This window comes from Alexandromys fortis, unplaced genomic scaffold (genome assembly GCF_014885135.2).
Source record: "Alexandromys fortis isolate MF-2015 unplaced genomic scaffold, M_Fortis_MF-2015_v1.1 scaffold_75, whole genome shotgun sequence".
In the NCBI taxonomy this organism is placed as follows: domain Eukaryota; kingdom Metazoa; phylum Chordata; class Mammalia; order Rodentia; family Cricetidae; genus Alexandromys; species Alexandromys fortis.
This window is the reverse complement of record NW_026067956.1, coordinates 7,971,237-7,979,437: the sequence shown is the minus strand read 5'-3', so window position 1 is coordinate 7,979,437 and position 8,201 is coordinate 7,971,237. Positions and strand designations below refer to the sequence as shown.

At 43.3% G+C, this 8,201-nt stretch overlaps 1 pseudogene; it reads left to right on the top strand.

Annotated features, from left to right (window-relative positions):
• The first annotated feature begins 577 nt into the window (after positions 1-577).
• Positions 578-1,146, top strand: LOC126507695 (60S ribosomal protein L21-like; annotated as a pseudogene).
• The last annotated feature ends 7,055 nt before the right edge of the window (positions 1,147-8,201 follow it).

Sequence of the window (8,201 nt, the reverse complement as noted above, 5' to 3'; positions counted from 1 at the left end):
TAAAATATAATATCAAAGACCAGTCTGTTATATCTTTTAGTGGCGTCAGTGTGGACAACTCTGTTTAGATTAGTGCTTTTCAACACTGCGCATGTAAACGCCCTGCGAAGCTTGATCAAAGGCAAGTTCAGGTTTGGTAGGAACTAGATGGGGACTGTTTCTAAGACTTCCCAAGAGTCCCTGATGTAACTCAGAGAGAACCACGGTAAGTAGTGAGAGTTCTGACTGAGATGGAAGAGTCTTTGTACCCTAGAAAAGGCACAATATCTTCCTGTAAAAACCCTAGGTTTGGGGGCTGGAAAGATGGCTCAGTGGTTAAGAGCATTTGCTGTTTTTGCAAGGACTGGGGTTCGGTGTTTAGCAACCACATGGCAGATCATCATCTTTGGTCTCCAAGGTCACTAGCAGTTACTTAGTGTGTGCACGCATGTGCATGTGCACACACACACACACACACATACACACAGAGACAGAGACAAAACAAATAAGCTAAAGTTAGACAATAGACACACATTTCCTGAATATCTAATTTTAATATGAATTTTATTTCATTGATGAATGATGAGTTCTCCCCAGTTAGAGGGAAGCCCTTCCTGAGCAGTGTGACAGTCTATCACTTAGTGGCATTTTCGGCCATGGTAGCCATCTTTCAGTAACTCGCCAACATGACAAGCACAAAGGGAAAGAGGAAGGGCACTCGCTATATGTGCTCTAGACCCTTAGGAAACATGGAGTTGTTCCTTTGGCCACGCACATGCGAATCTACAAGAAGGGCGATATTGCAGACATCAAGGGAATGGGCACTGTTCAAAAGGAATGCCCCATAAAAGTTATCATGGCAAAACCGGGAGAGTCTACAGTGTCACTCAGCATGCTGTGGGCATCATTATAAACAAGCAAGGTAAGGGCAAGATTCTTGCCAAGAGAATTACTGTGCGGATTGAACACATCAAGCACTCGAAGAACAGAGACAGCTTCCTGAAACAGGTGATGGAGAATGACCAGAAGGAAAAGGAAGCCAAAGAGAAGGGCACCTGGGTTCAGCTGAAGCACCAGCCTGCTCCACCCAGAGAAGCACACTTCGTGAGGACTAACAGGACAGAGCCTGAGCTGCTGGAGCCCATTCCGTACAAATTCCTGGCCTGAAGTACAAAAGGAAATAAAAGACCTGGACCGTAAAGGGGTTTTCTTAAGTTGAAGTGTGGTGTCTTCTTCCTGAAAGAAAACGCTGGTTCACTCTTTCCTATTCAGATTTTATTAAATTTTTCCTACTAATTGATGAAAAAAAAGTAACTTAGTGTCTGTTAAAAAGTGCTGAGTGACCGACATATAGGTCACTTGAACTGTCAGATGAAAATCCCAGTGGAGCTGGGTTAATTCATTCCTGTGATCAAATTCCTTTCAGTGATGGCTTATCCAGATGGGTGGGTAGTGGGGTCCTTTTCAACTCCACCAGTCCCCTAAAATGTTTCTTACTCCACAGGCAGAACAGGGACAGTATGCTCATGACCTGGTTCTTGTCACTCAGAGTCAGGGGTGAGGAGGCAGGAGAAGAGAGACACAATGAAGATGATCCGTTTCCTTAAACATCTAACGCTGGCTTGTAGATATAGTAGGTACCAACCGCGAAAAAAATTGCTTAAATTTAATTAAGTCAAAAGTTTAAAGCAAGCTCAGCCTTTACAGTTACTACAGTTCAACTGTAGCAGAGGTCTGGGCAGCTAGAATACTCCACCATTTCAGAAATTCAACTGGGCAGTGCCACTCAGAGAACCCAGAGCAAATAAAAGCTCCGTTCCTGGGGAGGCTGGAAGTCTTCCAGATGGAGCTAGACAGCAATTTGCTCTGAAGACTGCATATAACCTGAAGGGAAAGGGCTGCAGGATCCTGGTGCAGTCGGGGTGGTGTGGGTCTTTGGGTGCTGGGGAAGTAGAGGTTCCAATGGGCTCTTAAGGAGGGGTAGTGTGGCCAACATCTTACCTGGAGCCTTTTGACAACTGCTCCTGCTTGCTGCTAGAGACAATAGATGCTGAGGAGGAAACTGCGAACAAAGAAAGATGAAGCATTCTTTGCTTGCATCATGACCAATTATTTCGCCTCACTACGTGTTTTATGAGCCATGAGTACATGCTCCATTACCTCTCAGATCCATCCTAGGATCCATCCATTCTGTTTCCCTGACTGGAGAGCTTTCTGCAATGCCTTAGCCCACTGCTTTATACACATTTCATGCCAGGCCCACTCCTCTTGAATTTTGGGGCTCCCCTACAGCTCTTGAGTTTCTCAGCTCAGACGGCAAAAGCTCCATATTCTGGGGCTCAGGATTAGAAGTTCTGCTTTTATGTCCTAGGATCTTTTCTGATAATTCCATTTCCATGTATTCATTCAACAAGTATTTATTAAACAACTACTGGATGCCAAGAGTTGGCCGACTCCCATGTTTTCTTCAGTGGCAGCTTCTTTGTTCTGGTTGGGTTTTCAAGCCTTAATAAAGTGAAATTGCCCAGCCAGAACTTAATGTTACAGAATAGTTTCTAAGTAGTGCAGACCACATTGTTTAGTGACATGAGCCAAATGGATTAGCTTCCGCCTCGGGAGGGGAGAACTTTCATAGCTTTCTTCTTGCTCCGAGGTCTCTGATTACTCAATCTCCTTAGTCCCTGTATCAGTTTCGTAGGGGTGCCGTGCAAATGCCCACCAACTGGATGGCTCGAAATGACAAAAGTGAGTTCTCTCCCAGGTGGGGGAGGTTTGAAAGCACTGGCAGTCATGCCTCTCCTGAAGGCTCTGTGGAGAATCCTTTCTTGCCTCCTCTAACTTCGGTTCCATGGCTTACTGCTGCATTGTTCTGGTCCCTGTTTCTATTGTCACATAGCTGTTGCTGCTGTTGGCATGTGCATGTGTGCATGTGTGGTATGTTGCAATCATCCCCCTTTTCTTTTAAAGGGATTGTGGAACTAGGTCCTCCTTTGATCCAGTATGACCTTATGTTTATTTAATTACATCTGCAAATTCGATGCTATCTGACTCATTTTCACTCAGGGCCACATTTATTGGTATCTGGGGGGCCATTATTTGAACATACCATTTTGGGGAACATACTTTGACCCACAAAAATGCCCCTCCAATCTAGTCTAGAGCCTGGGGCTTTGTTCATGCTAGGAAGTGCTCCACCATTGAGCCACAGCCCTAACTGAGTCCCTTCAAATTTCGATACCTGTGTATATCCACTCAGGCCGTAAGGAAGCAAAGCTGCAGATGGAGCCAAAGAAGAAGTAGCTGCATCCCTGCTCTTGGTCCTTCCAACCAGGAGGCAGATGGGATGAGCTGAGAGGAAGATCAAAGACCAGCAGGGGCCGCGGGCAGAGCAAGGTACCAGTCAGACACCCCGAAGGTTATCAATCACCTCTAGCCCTTTTAACTTGCTCCTTGGACCTTTCATTTTTCCCAAGTCATTCTTTTCTGCCACTTGCTCCTTCTCTGTCTTCTCTGTCATCCTCATTCTCTGAGCCCCAAGCAAGGAAGAAATATATTAATGTGATCAAAGGACTTCCAAAGGACATTGGCATGTCCCCATTAGGTTATCAGCACTTCATGCAATGTTATTGTTCATGATCAGGACAATGTCCATGCAGCACTCTGAGCACGAGCCAAGGAGCAGGGTTTGTAAAGTCCCTTCTGCTCAACGCCCTCAGATCCTTCCATCCTGTCTCATTCATTTCTATAGCACATAGTAGAGTGTCCAACATGTTTCTGTCAGTGAGGAGACAGAAAGCAAATGGGCAGAGCTGGAGCCCATCTCAGGATCCTGAGGAGTTTTCTCACACCGTGACTTAACCCACTCGGATTTCAAGGAAATGTTTGCTCATTTCTGTTACAAATATTTATAAAGTGCTCACTGGGATTGAAGGGTCTTGCTAGAATATGGGAAATGATTCAAAGTTACAGTCCTTGCTTTTGAGAAGTTTATAATCTAGGGGGAGAAAGGCTGTATAAAATTAAGATTACTATGATATATACTGCAAATGTCCCAGGTTTATTGTGTTTGATGGAGGAGGAGTCATGATGGGAGTATTGTTCGAAGAGGTAGACCAGTTCTGGCAATTCAGAAAAAGAAACTATACTCACAAGTGGCTTTCCCGTGAAGAACTCACAGTCCAGGTACTTGAGCGAAGGGACTGTCATTTGATACAGTGAGACACATTTGGGAAGGGCACGGGGAGTATGGTGGAAAATGAGGCCAAGAAGCCTATGAATCCAAGAATAGTGGGGTTTGCTTCAGATTCTAGGTGGGAATGTTTGATCTTCATCTTGTATTTAACGGGGAGTCACCAGTATTTCTACCTGTAGGACTAGCAGAAGGCTAGTTCAGAAGCTCTTGAAGCAGCCCACGACTCAGGAAAGAGGAAAAAAAAGCTGAGATCCAAGGGACTTGAAGTTCAAGGTAGACTCAAAAGAACCTGGCAGATGAGATTGCTGCTGATGGGGAACAGGGAGCAGCTAAAATTTCAGCACCATCATGAAAAGGGCAGGGCAGACCAAGGGGAGATTTATGCAGGGAGATGAGATGGAGGGCAGAATGGGGCTTGTGGTCTCTACAGTCCCGCAGAACTAACATAAGGAATTGGAGAGCAGCAGAGAGAGAAAAGGATACTCAGCCCTTTTTATGTAATAGAAACATTATATTGTCCCTCTTTAAAGTAAATGCATCATGATTGGAAAACTAGACACAAAATCATCATTTTCTAAATGTAACTGTGTATAAATAGAAAGAACAGGTCAGGCGGTGATGGTGTACGCCTTTAATCCCAGCTCTTGGGAGGCAGAGGCAGACAGATCTCTGTGAATTCAAGGCCAGCCTGGTCTACAAGAGCTAGTTTCAGGACAGGCTCCAAAGCTGCAGAGAAACCCTGTATTGAAAACCAAAACTGTTGTAATAAGAGCGGCAGGCTGTGTCCCGCAACCCGGCAAGCTTTACCCGAAATAATTACATGGAAACTGTATTCTTTTAAACACTGCTTGGCCCATTGGTTTTAACCTCTTATTGGCTAGCTCTTACATATTGATCTAACCCATTTCTAATATTCTGTGTAGCACCACGAGCTGGCTTACCAGGAAAGATCTTAACCTGTGTCTATCTGGAGTGTGAGAATCATGGAAACTGACTGATTTGGCTTCTTTCTCCCAGCATTCTGTCTTGTCTACTCCACCTACCTAATTTTCTGTCCTATCAGGGCCAAGGTAGTCTCTTTATTTAACCAATGAAATTAACACAAAACAGAAGACTTCTCCCCCATCACAAAACAAAACAGAGAGAGAGGGAGGGAGAGAGAGAGAGAGAGAGAGAGAGAGAGAGAGAGAGAAACAACATTAGGTTACAAAAAGGCTTAAGTATTCTAGGAAGAGGAGAATGCATTTTCTTAGTGCTGGTTTAAAGAATTACACAGTTCTCCATGCAAGTGGACTCCCTTTAGTGAATCAGAACCGCTTGAAAATTAATGTGTCAGAAATGAAAATGTACAGACTCATTCTGTGAGGATTCCCAACAATACAGATAACTGTCTACATAGGATTTATGTTATAAGGTATTCTGTCACTTAAAGGCAACTGAGGGGACTGCAGTATCCATACATTTTAGAACTCAAGGAATGGGAGACGTGTGTGTCCTGGAAGCAGTCCCTTGTGGATAGGGAGGAGCAGCTATGTTTGTTGGGGGGAAGAAGTCTCATCAAGTGTTTGAACGGGCTGCAGAGATGACTCAGCAGTGAGAAGAGCCTTCTGCTCTTCCAGAGGATCGCAGTTTAGATCCTAGCACCTACATCCGGCTGCTTACAAACATCTGCAACTCCAGTTTCAGGAGATCCAGTGTTCTCTTCTGACTTCCGTAGGCCTTGCATTCATGTGCACAAGTCCACATATAGACACACCAAAAAATAATTCTTTTTTATAAATTGAAGATTATTTTCACAACAGTTGTAAATGACCAACAATAGGGTAGACAAGATGGCTCAGCAGGCTGAGTGTCTGCCTAGAAAGGCTGACAACCTGAGTTTTATCCCCAGAGCTCAAAAGATATAGAAAGACAAAATAGACTCCATAAAGTTGTCTTCTGCCCTCCATGTGCACACACATGTACAAACTTGTACACACACAACAAAAATTATTAATGGTCCATAATGGAATCCTTTAGAACGGTGGTTCTCAACCTGTGAGTTATGACCCCTTTGGGGGTCACCTAAGACCATGGAAACACAGATATGCATTATGATTCACAACAGTAGCAAAGTTACAGTTGTGAAGTAGCAACAAAAGTAATTTTATGGTTGGGAGTCTCCACAAGATGAAGAATTGTATTAAAGGGTCACAGTGTTAGGAAGGTTGAGAACCACTGGTATGACTCATTCATCATAATTAAACCTTGTGCCCTTTGGCCAACATCTTCTCATTTCTCTCATCTCCTAGGTGTTGGCAACCACCATCCTCTCTGATTCTGGGAGTCTGGCTCTTTTAGATTCCTCATAGAGAGGAGACCTTATCGTACTTAGTGCTGAGGATAGTTCTGGTCCTCTGGTCCCCAGGGTCATCCTGTTGTTGACTCTTTAAGAACTCAAGGTCTAAAGAAAATAGCAAGAAACCCCAATGATGCTCATATTTCTCCATGATTCTTATTTTTTAAACATATAACACTTCTAGCTTCTGAGTGGAGGAAATAAAAAAAATGGTTATAATGTTTGAGTTTTAAAGCCAATCATGGAGAAAAGTTCTACTTAGAAATTGAACCTATAAATTTTATCTGCAAGCCAATTCTTGATGTTTAAATGGCAAACTTATTAAACTATGTTTATGTGATCATAGTTGAAGACTTGGTACCTATATAAAATGCATTCATTTAGAAGTTTATTTTCTGCTGTAAGGAGGCCATTTGTTTGTTTCCTGGCCATCCAGACTCGAAATAATCACACAGAAACTATATTATTTAAATCACTACTTGGCCCATTAGCTCTAGATTTTTTTTTATTTATTAAAGATTTCTGTCTCTTCCCCACCACCGCCTCCCCTTTCCATCCCCCTCCCCCAATCAAGTCCCCCTCCCTTGTCAGCCCAAAGAGCAATCAGGGTTCTTAGCTCTAGATTCTTATTGGCTAACTTTTACATCTCAATTTAACCCATTTCTGTTAATCCGTGTATTGCCATGTGACTGTGGCTTACCAGTAAGAGTCCATCCGGTGTCTATCTCTCGTCGGGCTACATGGCTTCCCTCTACTCTGCCTTCTTCCTCCCAGCATTCAGTTTAGTTTTCCCCACATACGTCTATTCTGTCCTATCAGTCCAAGCCAGTTTCTTTATTCACAGAGGGGACTCCCACATCAATTTTCAACCAAATCATAAAAACACAAAACACGCACCTATCAATGAGTACCATATAATGCTTTCCTATGTGTACATATGCTTCTTCATATTTTGTGTGCTTTGAGATATGGTCTAATGCTGCCCAGGTTCTTCTTTAACTTACTGCATAGTTGAGGATGACCTTGAACTTTTGATCCTTCTGCCTCCGCCTCCTAAGTGCTGGGATTACAAGTGTGCATGACCACACCCATCTTTATATCTTAAACTTTTTAATTGAAAAAACTTAGTTTTGCCTATATTTTTTGGTACAATTCATTATTGTGCTTCCCTTTTATATTTGAATGTTAGTCTTTTTCTGTGCTTGGACTATGTCTTTATACTCATCTTTTTTTTTCCATAAAATTAGTCCAAAGGAATAGCACAAAAGTGAAAATAGTCTTCATAAATCTCAAAGGAAATTGAATGCTTCTGTGCCATGGTGCTTCTGCCATAGGTTAGAACAAAATGGTACCTCCATCCTTTGATAGTCTCAAATCAGTCAGGCCAGCTTTTCAACAACAGGGGAGCCTGCACACAGCATCTCATACCTGTGGATCCTCCAGCAGTGCTCCCAGGTGGCAGGGAGGCGTCAGAGACTCAAGTTGCTTGGATTCACGGACTTTGTTCTGATGCATAGATATGTTGGGGAACCATGTGACATGAAGGTTGTTCTGGAGCAAGAAGACACTTCGATCCATGTACTCACACTACACAGATACACAGCATAGCTTGCTGTCGTTAACACTAAAAGAATGCTAGAATGTGCCAGCGAAGTCCACAGCAATGCTCTGGCAGAAGGCAATGTGGAAGTG